This window comes from Hyperolius riggenbachi, chromosome 2 (genome assembly GCF_040937935.1).
Source record: "Hyperolius riggenbachi isolate aHypRig1 chromosome 2, aHypRig1.pri, whole genome shotgun sequence".
Classification (NCBI taxonomy): Eukaryota; Metazoa; Chordata; class Amphibia; order Anura; family Hyperoliidae; genus Hyperolius; species Hyperolius riggenbachi.
Window position 1 is genome coordinate 139,893,455 of NC_090647.1, and position 16,524 is coordinate 139,909,978.

At 48.0% G+C, this 16,524-nt stretch overlaps 2 protein-coding genes across 7 annotated transcripts in view; both read left to right on the forward strand.

Annotated features, from left to right (window-relative positions):
* The window catches only part of LOC137545841 (retinol dehydrogenase 7-like), a 95,751-nt gene that overhangs the window by 37,965 nt on the left and 41,262 nt on the right, over positions 1-16,524 (forward strand). The window lies entirely within an intron of this gene.
* LOC137545840 (retinol dehydrogenase 7-like) overlaps positions 1-16,524 on the forward strand; it is a 63,890-nt gene that overhangs the window by 6,104 nt on the left and 41,262 nt on the right. Inside the window, exon 1 of one of the 6 annotated variants that reach the window (XM_068267527.1) lies at positions 4,219-4,281. The exons of 4 other annotated variants lie outside the window; for them this stretch is intronic. The gene's annotated coding sequence lies outside the window, so the exon portion shown is untranslated. Of the gene's footprint in view, positions 1-4,218; positions 4,282-8,192; positions 8,287-16,524 lie in introns of those variants that run through there. One more of the 6 variants, XM_068267531.1, reaches the window with a different exon arrangement.

Genomic DNA, 16,524 nt, shown 5'->3' on the forward strand with positions numbered 1-16,524 from the left:
GGCACCACCAGGGGGGTCTTAGGGTTAGGCACCACCAGGGGGTGGTTAGGATTAGGCACCACCAGGGGGTCTTAGGGTTAGGCACCACCAGGGGGCTGGTTAGGGTTAGGCACCACCATGGGGGGGGGGGTCTTAGGGTTAGGCACCAACCGGGGGGGGGGGGGGGTTAGGTTTAGGCACCACCAGGGGGGGTCTTAGGGTTAGGCAGGCACCACCAGGGGGGTCTTAGGGTTAGGCACCACCAGGGGGGTGGTTAGGGTTAGGCACCACCAGCGGGGTGGTTAGGGTTAGGCACCACCAGGGGGGTGGTTAGGGTTAGGCACCACCAGGGGGGTCTTAGGGTTAGGCACCACCAGGGGGTGGTTATGGTTAGGCACCACCAGGGGGTGGTTATGGTTAGGCACCACCAGGGGGTGGTTAGGGTTAGGCACCACCAGGGGGGTTTAGGGGTTAGGGATAGGTACAGAGAGGGTTCTGTGTGTTAACGCTCAATAACGATAAGGCTTTAACGCCAAATAACAATAAGGCTTTAGCGTTAAATAGCGATAAGCGGCAAACGGATTAGCGGCAACACCATGCTCCATTATTCTCAGGCGCCATTTTCAGATGGATCCGGAAAAGGGCCCATAACCTCCTGAGCATTACGCCACTCAGGAGGTTTTGCTATTTTTTTGCCCACCAGTCCCCCCCAGAGATTTCGCGGTCACAGTGTCGGAAATACCGCTAAGGAGGTTAAAGAACAACTTTAACCAGAAGTATATAGTGGCAGCTATATTTATTTCCTTTTAAACAATATCAGTTGCCTGACAGCCCTGCTGGTCTATGTGGCTGCAGTAAAGTCCGAATAACACCAGAAACAAGCATGCAGCTAATCTTGCTAAGCTAGTCAGATCTGACAATAATGTCAGAAACACCTGATATGCTGCATGTTTGTTCAGGGTCTATGGCTAAATGCATTAGAGGGAGAGGATCAGGAGGATAGTCAGGCAAGTGGTATTGCTTAAGGCTGCTTTCACAGTAAGACGTTACAGGCGCACGTTAGTGCAGACTGTAACGCATCCCAACTCACAGCAATGATTAATCAATGGGCTGTTCACAGTGCCCACATTGCGTTACATTGTAACGCAGCACGTAAGTTGAAAGTACTGCATGCTGTGTGTTATGCGTGGCTAAGCCGCGTTAGACTGTGCGCACATGCTCAGTAGTGTTGGAGGAGGAGGTCTTACCTCCTCCTCCTCGGCCAGGCACATGGCTAATTAATATTCACTGCACGGTGTGACGTGCAGTGTTTACTTCCTAGAGCGCCGCTCTATGCGGCGATTGGCTGGCGGGACCACGTGATGCCGCATGCGTCCAAGAGTACGCATCACGGCATCATAACGATGCACAACACGGCTCACTCTGACGTCCACATCCAAGAGCACCAGGCGTTGTGTTAGGGGCACGTTATGCGACCATAAAGTTCCCTAAAATGCAACGTCTTGGTGTGAAAGTAGCCTAAGGCCTCTTTCACAGTGGGACTTGAGTTTAACCACTTAACCCCCCTGGCGGTTTGCAAAAAATCCGCCAGGGGGCAGCAAATCTTTTTTTTAAATTTTTTTTTTTTTTTTTCATGTAGCGAGACAAAGTCTCGCTACATGATAGCCGCTGCTCAGCGGCATCCCCCCAGCCCCTCCGATCGCCTCCGGCGATCGGAGATCAGGAGATCCCGTTCAAAGAACGGGATCTCCTGGAGGGCTTCCCCCGTCGCCATGGCGACGGGCGGGATGACGTCACCGACGTCATCGACGTCGTGACGTCAGAGGGGACTCCGATCTGCCCCATAGCGCTGCCTGGCACTGATTGGCCAGGCAGCGCACGGGGTCTGGGGGGGGGGTGGCCGCGGCGAGAGGAATTGCGGCGGATCGGCGGGTAGCGGCGGCGATCAGATGCTACACGCAGCTAGCAAAGTGCTAGCTGCGTGTAGCAAAAAAAAAATTATGCAAACCTGAGCGGTGCCTCCCGGCGGCATAGCCCGTGCTCAGCACGGGCTTACCGCCAGGGAGGTTAAGGACCAGCGGTCTCTGGGCACTTAAAGTGAACCTCCGGACTAAAAATCGACTCAGCAGCACTAAAAAAGGCTTGGTGTTTCTTTAGCAGTTTCACAGCATCAGAACTTTGTTTCTCTTATACAAGCCTCACTTTTAGCTGCACAGAAGAAAACTGCCCGGGCAGTTTTCCCCTATGCTGTGCAAAGCATGATGGGATTTCTGATGTTGTTGTTCTCGTTCTGCTGTTTTGGTGCATTTTTTTTTTTTTACATTTTGAATTTGACATTTGAAGCCTAGTGTGTGCAGCTAGGAGGGGTTATCAGGACACAGGACAGTTGGAACTGTGTCTCCTGCTCCTTGTCACCTCCTTTCAACCAAAAAGATGGCTGCCCCCATGACAAAGATGGCAGCCCCCATGAATCACTAACATTTGCCTGTTCTTTTAAAACAGGGCAAGTAAGAGATTATATTACCAATCTATTCTAATTAACATAACTAATGTAACTTAATGACAGTATGTTTGTTTAGGCTGAAGTTCCCCTTTAAGGACCAGAGACCGCTGGTCCAATCCCGACAGAATCCCGACGAATCGCAGCACATACCCGTCGCAACCGCCGTCATCGCCGCTCGCCGGGATCCCCAGGACATAGACTCTGCTGTCTCTATGACGGCAGAGTCATGTGAGCCGGTCAGGAGCCGCTTTCATTGGCTCCTGACCCTGTTTTTCAATGTAAGCCAATGGGAACAGCTTACATTGAAAGACAGGGCCAGGAGCCAATGAAATCGACTCCTGACCGGCTCACATGACTCTGCCGTCATAGAGACAGGCAGAGCCTGTGAGATGCGGCGAGAATCGTCGGGTCTGAGCGGCGCGATCGGCGGGTAGCGGCGGAGACGGCGGATGCATGCTGCGGACAGTGATTGAAATCTACGCCCTGCCAGCCAAAAACCCTCCAAAACAGGGCGTAGATTTCACTCACTGCGGTCCTTAAATGGTTAATGCAACGTTAAAGTCGCACAACGTGCCCCTAACGCAGCGCATGTAGGTTATGACATTGGACGTTATTTTGCACTGCATTATGTTTCTCTTGGTGCGCCGTTTTTGTCATATACTGATGGAACGAAAACGGCGCAAGCGTTAAATTTTTTTTTTAAAACAAAACATTACTGAGCAACACACATTTTGCAGCAAATGTATTGCTAAACGCACAGCATGCAGCACTTTCTAAATATTGCTACACGTTACACACAACGCAATGTGTGCACTGTGAATGTCAGACTTTGTATTGCTGTGCGTTAGTCTGCGTTATAATTTTTTGTAACGTGCAACTTTAACGTCCCACTGTGAAAGAGGCCTAAAAGGAAATAAATATGGCAGCCTCCACATACCTCTCCCCACAGTTGTCCTTTAGGCTAGTTACACACCAGGATGCGTTTAGGGGACGTTATAGGGCACATAACGACGTGCCCCTAACGCAACACCTGTTGCTATCTGATGTGGACGTCGGAGTGAGCCGCGTTGTGCAGCTCACTATGGCGTCCGTGATGCTGTGATGTGTACTCTTGGACGCATGCGGCATCACGTGGTCCCGTCCGGCCAATCGCCGCACAGAGCGGCCGCTCCAGGAAGTAAACACTGCACGTCACTGAGTGCAGTGAATATTAATTAGCCATGTGCCCGGCCGCTCTCCCCTCCTCCCCAACATGACTGAGCATGTGCAAACAGTCTAACGCGGCTTAGCCACATAGAACGCACAGCATGCAGCACTTTGCTGGGTTACAATGTAACGCAACGTGGGCAGTGTGAACAGCCCACTTGTCTTACATTGCTGTGTGTTGGGGGAGCGTTACAGGCTGCACTAACGTGCGCCTGTAACGTCCCTGTGTGCAAGAAGCCTTAATGAAATGTTGTTCTATGTGAAAGGTTGCCTTGAACTGAGGTTTAAACTTAAAAGCCAATTACAGTCAATTGATAATATCAGCACAACTGTACTGCTTCCATTGAGGTTTATAACAATAAAAAAAATAATGGTTCACAATTCTGACTACATTTTTTTTACTGCACATCATTATTGCCCTGTTCACAGCTGGAGTGGATAAGGTGTTAATACTGATCCTCCCACTTCATCTCTGTACAAATGAATCCCTGCTTCTATCAGAGGTCAAAGTCCATTCTGTGTTATGTCACAGATAACTGTATTCAGAACCTCACAAAGGCAGCCAGTGTTTTCAGTAAAACTGCAGGACGCAGGTACCGGTAAATATAATTACTTATAATATGCATAATATTTTTGAATGCAAGTTTCTCTGTAAACCAGTGGTGTAACTACAATTCAGGGGGCTCCTCCAGTGCAACTTTGATGGGGCCCCCAATGGTCACACCCCTTCCCCACCTCCCCTTGGTGCCCTTCACAGCCTTGGGGTCCATCTCACAACGGTGATAAAACTAGTGTGGCCATCATGAGCTTCACACCCATAAGGCCTCTATTCCACAGACTGTTGAGCTGTGTGCTCAGCAAGCAGTTACCAGGCAGCAGTGAGCAGTTACCAGGCAGCAGCGAGCAGTTTCCAGGCAGCAGCGAGCAGTTTCCAGGCAGCAGCGAGCAGTTTCCAGGCAGCAGCGAGCAGTTTCCAGGCAGCAGCGAGAAGTTTCCAGGCAGCAGCGAGCAGTTACAAGGCAGCAATGAGCAGTTACAAGGCAGCAATGAGCAGTTTCCAGGCAGCAGCAAGCAGTTACCAGACAGCATTGAGCAGTTTCCAGGCAGCAGCAAGCAGTTAACAGGCAGCAGTGAGCAGTTAACAGGCAGCAGTGAGCAGTTAACAGGCAGCAGTGAGCAGTTGTGAGAGTTGAGAGGCATTTCACTGCCTATAAACAGTCTGTGGAAAAGAGGCCTAACAAGTGTAGCCACAAAAAAAAAAACAGACCTGGAGGATGAACTCCTGTATCTGAAGGAGGGAAGGTTAGTAGTTGGCGCCCCCTGCTGTAAGGCTTTGTTCACATCTAAAATCGAAATCCCAAACACCAGCGTTTTGTGATTTTGTGAGTGATCTTTATTTCCCCCTCCCAGCGCTTACCTGCGTGCTACGATTTTTTGTAAAGTGCTTTTCAAAGCGCTTTTGCAGAGCGATCTGTTTTTTTACTTCCTGACGTAAGTCAGGAAGTGAACTATTTTACCCGGAACAGAATAAATTTGTATCTATTCTTAAAAGCGTGAACGCAATCGCCGCACAAAGAGATTTTGTGAGTGTTTTGCGCTTTACCTATACCTATGGGGTTATTTAACTCAAGCCGAAAGGAGGAATTGCGCGGAAGTGAGTCTTGCAACGCGTCCAGTAGGACGCGTGCAAGCTATTTGGAGCGCACGATGGACTTATGGGTAAATAACTCGTTTCCCCGCCGCAGAGCTGCAGCAATGAAGCCTCATTTAAATCACGTATTTGAGTGCTTAGCCACTCGTGAGTACGCGTGAGCCCATGCCTAGTGGTGAATACGTGCTAGTGCAGTGCACAGGCGCAGTCGTCAAATATGACACGTGTGGTGTTACCAAATCTTGCAATTTGGCTGCATGTAATTGCAGCCGAATGGCACTTGTGGTCGGCAGCCGGGCAACTGTACTGTTCAACAAATGAACAGCTTAGCTATCCATGGAAAAGAGGCCTTAGGGGGAACCTAAACTGAGAAGGGTATGGATTTTTCCTTCTAAAATAATACCAGTTGCCTGATTCTCCTGCTGATCCTGTGTCTCTAAGGGCCCATTCAGATCACAAATGCGGATGGCCATGCGTGCGGAACGCGTGCGGACCGCAACGCGTACGAACGCATGGCCATCCGCGTTTGTGTGCGTTGCGTGGCTGATCCCATCACTGAAAAGTGAATGGGACAGCCACGCGGTTTAGCAAAATCTGCGTGCAGCATGCGTTCCCGGACCGCACAGGTCCGGAACGCATGCAGTGTGAACATCAGACATTGCACTCTATGCAATGTCTGATGTCGTGCGTATCGGCCACCTGCACGCGTTTCCAAAACGCGGCTGGAAACGCGTTCAGTGTGAACGCTCCCTAATACTTTCAGCCAGAGCCCCTAAACAAGCATGCAGATCAGGTTGCTCTGACTGAAGTCAGACTGGATTAGCTGCATGCTTGTTTCAGGTGTGTGATTCCGCCACCACTGCAGCCAAAGAGATCAGCAGGACTGCCAGACAACTGGTATTGTTTGAAAGGAAACATCCATAGCCTTCTCAGTTTAGGTTCCCTTTAAAGGAGTCATCAGGGCACAGAGAGTAAAATGATTGGTACTTACCGGGGGCTTCCTCCAGCCCCAAGGACCTCCCTCGCCGCAGCTCTGCCCCCAGCCGTTCGCCGGAGCTCCGACCCGGTCCCCGGCTATGACGTCAGAGCGACCTGGAGGTCGCTCTGTACTGCGCCTGTGCGATCGGCGCTGTCAATCACCGCCACGTGGGCCGGAGCGGACTGCGCAGGCGCAGAACTACTGCGCCTGGGCAGTCCGCTCCGGCCCACGTAGCGGTGATTGACAGCCCCCGGTAACTATCAATCATTTTACTCTCTGTGCCCTGATGACTCCTTTAAGATGCAGTGAGGCATACATGAAAGTATGCCTCACTGCCACTGTAAAGGCACACGTTATCATTGTAGCACTGCAACGCTATTGTTAAAAGCAGCACCATGTGACTGCACTTCCGCCTACTTATTGGCCAGGTACTAGGGTGGATGGAGGTGGAGCCTGCTGCACACCAACAGGAAGCAGTGTATTAGCACTGTGGCAGCACCAAACTAGGTAAGTGCCTGCAAGTGTAGCTAATACCTCAGGGTCCTTTCACACTGGGGGCTTAATTCACAAAGCCGTGATAACGCTTATCATGGTCGCGCTAGCGGTTTGCGTGTGCTATAACGCACGTAACGGTTTTCACACGCAATCGTGAATTTTCGTGCAAAACGTGACCGTTTCAGTGCGAAGATTCGCGATTGCACGTGAAAACCGTTACGCCCATTATAGCACTTGCAAAACACTAGCACAACCGTGATGAGAGTTATCACGGCTTTGTGAATCAAGCCCTCTGTCTGTTGCGTTACATCACAATGGACAATATCATTGCATTGCAGAATGATTCTGCAACGCAACTGAAGCACTGTGAACTAGCCCTCAATGTACTGTATGGTCGCATTGCACATCCAACACATGTGACCTTTTGCCACCATTGTAATCTTATTATAATGCATTGTGCATAGTGTGAAAGGACCCTTATGAAGCTGGCTCTGCACTCCTGCGGCCATTTTTTTTCTTCAGTCAACTTTAGAGACCTCTGTTCCATTCCACACTGGGAGAAAATGGTTTGCTGTAGTCCTTGAAAAGCTCCTCAATGCTACATCAGCTTTTTTTTAATAGTATCCTGCTTCTTAGTTACAAACCATGCTGTGGTTAGAAATAAAAAAAGGCAGCAAGAATCCTACCAGCCCCAAACTCACTGCATCCAAAGTTTAAATAAAAGTTTACTCAGGCCTGTTTCTAGGGCCGTACGGCGAGTGCGGCTGCCCTGAGCGCTGAGGGAGGAGGGGGCGCCGTGATGGAGGGGGAGCCGCAGCTGTGGGGAAAGCTGCCCGACATCTCCCTCCCTTCCTCTCCCAGGCCGCCCTCTGTGCTCCCTCCTCCGCTGCAGAGTGAGCACAACAGGAAGCGCTGTATACAGAAACTAACTTCCCTGCATTCCAATCGCCGATCACTTGCCGCTGGTCTCCTCCTATGGCCTGGCTACCCATAATGGGGGTACCTATAGCCGTCTATCTATACTGGGGCACCTATGCCTGGCTACCTATACTGGGGGGACCTATAGCTGGCTACCTATACTGAGTGCAACTAGACCTGGCTAACCTATACTGCGGGTACCTATACCTGGATCCATGGTGGTGGGGGGGGGGCACAATTTTTACACCCTCGCCCTGGGTGCATTTTAGCATAGAAACTGCCCTTAGTTTACTAATATATACACGGACGGACGCAGGGGGTACCCAGAATCCCTCTCTGCTTCATGGCCAGTTTTGGCACTGAGGAAGCTTGGGCAATCGGCAGAGGAACAGCTTTTGCACAGTGTCCCTGCCGCACTGTCTTTTCTGGCCTCAGGCAAACTTTTCTCCGGCTCCACCCCTCCCTTCAGCTTCCTGGACACAGGACTGCAGGGCTTGAGAGCAGAGCAGGTCACTGGCGGGTGGGAGAAAAGGGAGACAGCGCTGGCCAACACAGGTAACTGTCTAATCTGCAGCCAGCCCTGCACATCAGATGAGAGGGATCATCCCAGCAGGCTTGGCTGCTAATTAGCTAAAGAAGTTTGTTCCGTTCCGTGCTGCTTTTTTTTTTTTTTTTTTTTTTTTTTTTTCACTATTCAAAGCAAGCTTTATTGAAAAGAAAGTCAGAAGTGCATACTTTCATCTTGACAGAGTGTACAAAACTTCAAATCCGTGCTTTGCTGATTTATGGCTGCCAAGTGTTCAGAACAAAGATAAGTCACTCTGTACACAAGTACTAAACTTTTGCATCAGCTTTGTTTACTGAAGCATGGACATTGTAGACAGCATCATCTGCTCTTTTGGAATGTCAGAAACTGTGACTATGTATTTATATAACACTGACATCTTCTGCAGCACATTACAGAGTAAATAGTCATGTCACTTACTGTCCTCAGAGGATCATATTCATAGTCTAATGTCCTTACCATATTATTATTGATTTATAAAGCGCCAACATATTTGGTGGCGCTGTACAAAGTTAGAAACAAACATGGGGTACATAATAATACAGACAATGATGCACACCAATATACGAGCTTACAATCTAAAGGGAATGGGGGGGGGGACAAGAAGAGGGTATGCAACAAACATATAGAGGCAGTGTGTTTTAGGATACCTAGTAGGATTTCAATTTGGTCTTAGGACAAAGGGAAGTGGCCTAAGGTAGCGCATATGCTTGTTGGAACAAATTTGTTTTTTAGAGAGCGTTTAAAGTGGACTCAAATTAAAAATACAAGATTTCAGAAATAAAATCTATTTTCTAAATTATAATAATAAATAGCAGCCCTTTTTTCATCTGCATGATGACAAATATAAAATATTTTACATTTATTGGAGGAACCCCTCCCTTCCTTTTCATATTGCCGGGATAGAATCCGGCAAACTGGTGGTGTAGATGGTGTCCGGCAAAGGAGGAATTGCTAATGGCTGCCACCTGTATAACCCTAGTAATGAAAAGAGAAGGGTGAAGAGCATGCACTGAAATGCTCAAAGGCTTGAAGGAGTGTTTATTTATCTTTGTATATGTCAGAGTGGTGCAACTAAATATTTTGAATTAAAAAAAGTTTGGTTTGGGTCCGCTTTAAAGTGAACCTTAACCGGCGGGGAAAAAAAAATTCACTTACCTGGGGGCTTTCCCAAGCCTCCTGCAGCCGTCCGGTGCCCGCGCCGGTCCTTCGGTGCCCTCCGGTCTCCCTCCGCCGCTAAGTTTCGTTTTCGGACGACTGCCAGTCGTCCTCGGGCCTCTTCCGCATACCTCGTCGTAAACTGCAGTAAAGCGCGTCCGCATGACGCCAAACGTGTCATGTGCATGACGCCAAACGCGTCATGCGGACGCGCTTTACTGCAGTTTACGACTAGGAATGCGGAAGTGGCCCGAGGACGACTGCCAGTCGTCCGAAAACGAAACTTAGCGGCGGAGGGAGACCGGAGGGCACCGAAGGACCGGCGCGGGCACCGGACGGCTGCAGGAGGCTTGGGAAAGCCCCCAGGTAAGTGAATTTTTTTTTCCCCGCCGGTTAAGGTTCCCTTTAAGGCTGGTTTCACAGTGGGATGTTACAGGCGCACGTTAGAGCAGCCTGTAACGCACCCCACCGCACAGCAATGAAAAATCAATGGGCTGTTCACAGTGCCCATGTTGCGTTACTTAGTAACGCTGCGCCATAAGACAGCGTACTGCATGCAGTACTTTATAAGTTAGACTGCTTGCACATGCTCAGTAAAGTTGGGGAGGAGCGGAGAGCGGCCAGGCACATTGCTAATTAATATTCACTGCACTCAGTGACGTGCAGTGTTTACTTCCTGGAGCGGCCGCTCTGTGCGGCGATTGGCCGGGCGGGACCACGTCATGCCGCATGCGTCCAAGAGTACGCATCACGGCATCACGGACGCCAGAGTGAGCTGCACAACGCGACTCACTCTGACGTCCACATCAGAGAGCACCAGGCGTTGCGTTAGGGGCACGTTATGCAACCTTAACGTCCACTAAAACGCAATGTCCTGGTGTGAAACCAGCCTAAAAGTAATAAAGGTCGGCGAGTGACGGATGTGTTGTGGGAGGGCATTCCAGAGGAGGGGTGAAGTGCGTGCAAAATCTTGTAAACGTGAATGTGAGGAGGTAATTCTAGAGAAGGACAACAGAAGATCATGTGCAGAACTGAGATTGCGATTGGGTTTGTATCTGGAAATTTGTGAGGAAATTAGTGAGGATATGTACCGGGTAGAGAGATTGTGGAGAGCTTTGTAGGTTAGGTTTAGGAGTTTGAACTGGATGCTCTTGTTAATTGGCAGCCAGTATTATGTATTTATGTAGCACCGACATCTCTTGCAGCACTTTAGAGAGTACATAGTCATGTCATTGACTGTCCTCAGAGGAGCTCACAATCTTATCCTACCATTGTCAGTCTATTGTCCTGCCATATTATTATTATTATTATTATTATTATGTATTTATAGTGTGCCACACTGAAATCTTCTGCAGCACTTTACATAGTACATAGTCATGTCACAGACTGTCTTCAGAGGAGCTCACACTCTAATCCTACCATACAAGTAACATACCACAAATTACTTTAAGGCTACGTTCACAGTGGGACTTTGCGGAGCTGCGTTATAAAGTCTTATAACGCAGCTTACCGCAATGCAATGAAGAGTGTATGCGACGTTCACAGTGCGACGTTAGAGTTGCATGGTAAGTTGTAGCGTTATGGTAACTCACTGCTGCAGTGCGTTAACTCTAAACACACATGTTACCAGGTACAGGAAAGCATACTTTTAATTGCCTGTATGCTGTTCTGTACCTACTGTATGCAACGGTAATGCAAGGTTAATCTGCGTTACCACCTTTTTGTTGTAAAATTGCAAAGCAACATTACAACGCAACGTCCCACTGTGAACGTAGACTGTCGGGAGAAAAAAAGATAAACCGTCCATGTATAAATTGCAATAAAAAATTAGGCCTCTTTTCCACAAGCATCTGACAGGCGGTGAATTCACCGCCTGTCAGATGCTCCTGTCCACCAGCTGGACGCTTTCTAGCGTGCCGCACACAGGACTACCCCCCCCCCCCATGCAGTTGGGCGGTGTTGGATTTTTCACATGCGTCTCTTGTAAGATAACTTTCCCTATGCTTCCATGTCATCACACATGGGTAGATGCCCCGCCCACTCTACCCCACAGGATCTCAATTAGTATAAAAATGCAAAACTACTGCCCCCCCAGTCCTTTTTTTTTGTTCTCGACTTCCTCACCTCACACAGGATCGACGTGAGTAGGGCAAGATTTGCCTAGATATTTTTACTTTTCCCCCCTACCTAACTGTTTTTACGGGTTTTCTTTTTTCTCTTCCTCTCCCATTCAACTATACATTAGTTGGGGAGTCCCCTACTCTGCTGGTTCTCAGGGGGGTAAGGGGGCGCAGCCTAATGTACTTAAGGTTTAAATAACCTGTTTTACTCTCTAATGGCCTGCCCGGATTACTGCTCAGCCTCAGGCCCCTAGACAACACTAAAAGTGTTTCATATACTGGAGGTCCGTTCTCAACTGTTTTTTCTTCTCTCCCTTGAGACTCTGGGCGGATTGGCAGGGTCTGCTCCGGCATGTCTCTTCCGGTCTGTTCCCTCTGTGACGTCAGCTTCTTTAGCTCTGCGGACCTCCGTACTGCCGGGCTGGCGTGCGCTCCACGCGCGCATCTCTTCCGCATTCCACCTTCTCGGCTCAGACTGGGCACATGCTGGGGCCGGAAATGGTCGGATCAGCTTCCCGGAGGCTCCAGCGCTAGCTTATTTAAACTCATGGCGGCGGCCGCTCTCTGGTACGCTCTGGACTTAGCGTCAGGACGCCGCCATGGAGGGAGGTGTGTAGCAACCGGAGAGGCAGTGGGGGCAGCAGCCTGGGACATACTCTGCAAGAGAGAGAGAGACAGACCAATGTGAGTAAAAGCTAGTCGCTTGCCCTAAGTTACATGGGGACATTACCTATACTTTACTTACCTCTTCTTCTTCTTTTTTTTCAGCTGTTTTAGCTGGATCTATGGATCCTCCAGTTCCTCCAGCAGACCAGCAAAGGACTTTAAGGTAGGGGGGTCTAAAGGTAGGTTCTTAAGCCCTGCAAGAATAGAGAGCACACAATTAATACCGTGATTCTCTCTTAAGTCCTAGAAAACATCACAAAAAAAAGTCAAGGTCAAAATCTAAGACAAGGACGACGGATCCATCTACGAAGTATAGAGAAAGGAGCATATCTCCTCACAGAAGCCATTCTTATAGACGCTGTTGGGCTTGCAACAGGGAGACTATGCCTGATAAGAATGTGTGCAGGTCCTGCTTTGCGGATATGGCTAAACAGTCGTCACAAACTCCTATGGATGTATCACAGATGATTAAGGACGCTGTACAGGAATCAATGAAGGAGTATGTAGCGTCACTCCCTCCTCAGACATTACCGCCTACTGAACAAGCTAGTACAGTTAATGACTCTGAAGAAATTGCTGGAGGTTTCAACTTCGCCTTAGTCCAACCCTACCTGCACGCAATACGGGAGGCAATTGAATGGGAAAGCTCAGACGATGAACAACCATCTACCAGTTCTAGAAAACATAAAGAGTATTATACTCCCCTTAAAGAGAACCTGTACTGAGTAAAATTATTTAAAATAAACACATGAGGTAAGTTCAAATGAACATTACATAGTTACCTTGCCATCAGTTCCTCTCAGAAGCTCACCATTTTCTTCTGACAATGATCCCTTCCAGTTCTGACAACATTTTGTCAGAACTGAAATATATCAGTTGGTCTCAGTTATATATCAGTTGCTGTCAGTTACAGCTGAGAGGAGAACTGATGTGTTCATGTTTCCCTATGGCTCAAGTGGGCGATGTTACAGTTTAACAGTGTGCTGACCAGGAAGCTGTTATGGTGTAATGGCCATTTTCAAAATGGAGGACGGAGAATTCCATTGATCACAGTGGACAAACAGGACGCAGGAGAGAAAAAAAGAGATTGAGGAGTAGACTACACATGAGGTAAGTATGACTTGTGTATGCTTATTTTGACTTTTAATTTCAGTTCAGGTTTTCTTTAAGAAGAAGACTACCTCATTTCCTATGATGGATGAAATTGTGGATATTATTAAAGAAGAGTGGGAGAAACTAGACAAAAAGCCACCCTTAAACAATCGAATTGCAAAAGTGTATCCCATGAAACCTAAAAACTCAAAGTCTCTAGACAATCCACCGACAGTGGACGCTTCCGTCACCCGATTGGCGAAACACATTACGTTGCCAAGGGACAATGTGGCATCATTTAAGGACGTAATGGAAAAGAAAATGGACTCTGAACTAAAGAAAATATATACCTTAGCGGGGAGTGCCACAAAGCCTGCAGTAGCGTTAACCTCAGTAGCGAGAGCTATCAGAGCCTGGACGATAGATTTGGAAGATGCAATTCAGGCTGACGCTGATAAAGAAGCCATTATAAGAGCACTAGATGACTTCAATCTAACTGCAGATTACGTGGGCGAGGCCGCCGTAGATATAATCAGATGCTCAGCTAGAACTATGGCCTCGTCAGTTGTCACTAAGAGAGCCTTATGGCTAAAGTCGTGGTCAGCAGATCAGTCATTACGGCAGGAATGGTGTAAGATACCATATGACGGGGACAACTTATTTGGTAAAGAATTAGATAATGCTATCCAAAGAGTAACAGGGGGAAAGTCCGGACTATTACCCCAGGACAGGAAAACCAGAAGACCGAATTTTCAAGCCAATAGACTCCAGCAGTCCAGGCTCCGTACTGCCAGATCATACCGACCGGGCAGGGAATTCAAGAAAAACTGGCAAAGCAGTCACAGTAATCTCCAGAGATTAACACGCCAGAAGACAGCTACTTCCACCCCTAATCAACAGAAATCTTTTTGACAGGAAATCCGTCCAAATTTGTCCAGTAGGTGGCAGATTGAAGGAGTTCGGACAGATTGAGTAGGAGGAAATAGACAATCCGTGGGTAACAAGAACGATATTCCGGGGACATCGCTGGACCTTCATGAAAAAACCTCCCAGAACACACTTTGTGACCACAAGGATTCCAAAGAACAACGACAAGGTGGAAATTCTACAGGATTATGTACAAACACTGCTAGACAAGAAAGCTATAATACCGGTACCAGAAGATCAGAAGAAAAAAGGGGTGTATTCCCCGCTGTTCTTTGTACTCAAAAAAACAGGAGACTGGCGGCCGGTACTAGATCTACGTTACCTGAACAAACACCTAAAGCTCAAAAGGTTCAAGATCGAAACGCTCCAGTCAATCATTCAGATAGTAAAACAATCAGACTGTATGCTTTCTGCGGACCTCGAGGACGCCTATTTGCACGTCCCCATCCACTCGAGGTTCCAGAAGTTTCTAAGATTTGCGATAGGTCCGAATCATTACCAGTTCACATGCTTGCCATTTGGAATCTGCACGGCACCACGGACTTTCACCAAGATCTTACTCTCACTAGTAGCCCTACTAAGAACAAGGGGACTACGTCTATTCCATTACTTGGACGACCTACTACTTCTGGCTTCAGACAAGGAAACCTTGATTACTCAAAAAAGGATCCTTCTAGACTCTCTCAGTCACTTTGGATGGAAAATAAACAGAGACAAGAGCCAGTTGGAGCCAACGCAATCAATGATTTTCCTGGGGGCTCTTTTTCAGACGAATCGGAATTTAGTGAGTCTTTCTCAAGCGAAAATGACACTGTTAATACAGAAGATAGCTCAAATCACTTCCGTGGACACACTGAAGGCAAGACAATGCGTCAGTCTACTGGGTTCTATGACATCAACTGTTCAAGTAGTAAGATGGGCACACTGGCATGTGAGACCATTCCAATGTGGATTCCTAACCCAATGGAACAAGAAGAATTGGAATCAGGTAATACAAATCACTACTTTAATGAAGAACAGTCTCGTGTGGTGGACGAAGATCGACAACCTCTCCAAGGGACATATGATCGAAGTTACGAACTCGATCACCATTACTACAGACGCCAGCCTACGGGACTGGGGAGCGCACTGCGACACACTGACAGCGCAGGGTCTCTGGAAGAACTCAGATCATCATACCCAATCCAACATCCTAGAGATAAGAGCGGTATACCAGGCTCTATTGAGTTTTACTCGTCTAATAAGAAACAAGACAGTAATTCTACGCATAGACAACAGCACGGCTGTCTCATACATACGGAGGCAAGGAGGAACAAGGAGCATATCACTTCTGCAGGAGACGGCGATAATTTTCCAGTACACGGAACATCTGTGGAACATATCGGCAATATATATACCGGGGAAGGAGAACATACTGGCGGATTATTTGAGCAGACACACGTTGAGCAACAACGAATGGAGCCTTTCCACAGAACTATACCAATGGATTTGCAGTCAGCTGGGAAAACCCGAGCTGGACCTCATGGCAACCCCAGTGAACTCCAAATGCAAGCGTTTCTACTCCAGGATGCATTGCGAACAAGCCATAGCAGTGGATGCATTGACGGCACAGTGGAACTTAACAACAGCATATGTGTTCCCTCCAATACCGTTAATACAGCGTTTCTTATCAAGACTCTGCAAGGAAGATGTGATAGTGAGTTCAGTAATTCCATACTGGCCAAACCGGCCATGGTTCCCCCTCCTGTGGGATATGAGGTTACAGTCACCTCTTCTTCTCCCATGCAACAGAGATCTTCTATCACAGGGGACAATTCTCCATCCGAATCCCAAGAGGTTGTATCTCATGGCCTGGCGGTTGAGGGGAGGAGGCTAGAGCTGGCAGGATGCTCACAAGAGGTAATTAAAACTATCCTAAGTGCCAGAAAACCTACTACAAACTCCACCTACCAGAGAGTTTGGAACAAATTCCTACAATTATCACAAGAACTACATTTCCAACCTACAAGACCGGAACCGCATCACATTCTAGAGTTCCTTCAAAGAGGTCTAACTATGCAGTTAGGATATCACACACTGAAAGTTCACATTTCTGCTCTATCAGCATTGACCGGTACCCAGTGGGCCATACATCCTTTCATTAAACAGAAGGGCGTATTAAAGATAAGACCCCCTAAGAAGACTACTTTTCCAAAATGGGACTTACCATTAGTCCTCGAAGCCTTGACAAGACAGCCTTTTTACCCAATAGTAGATAACTCACTA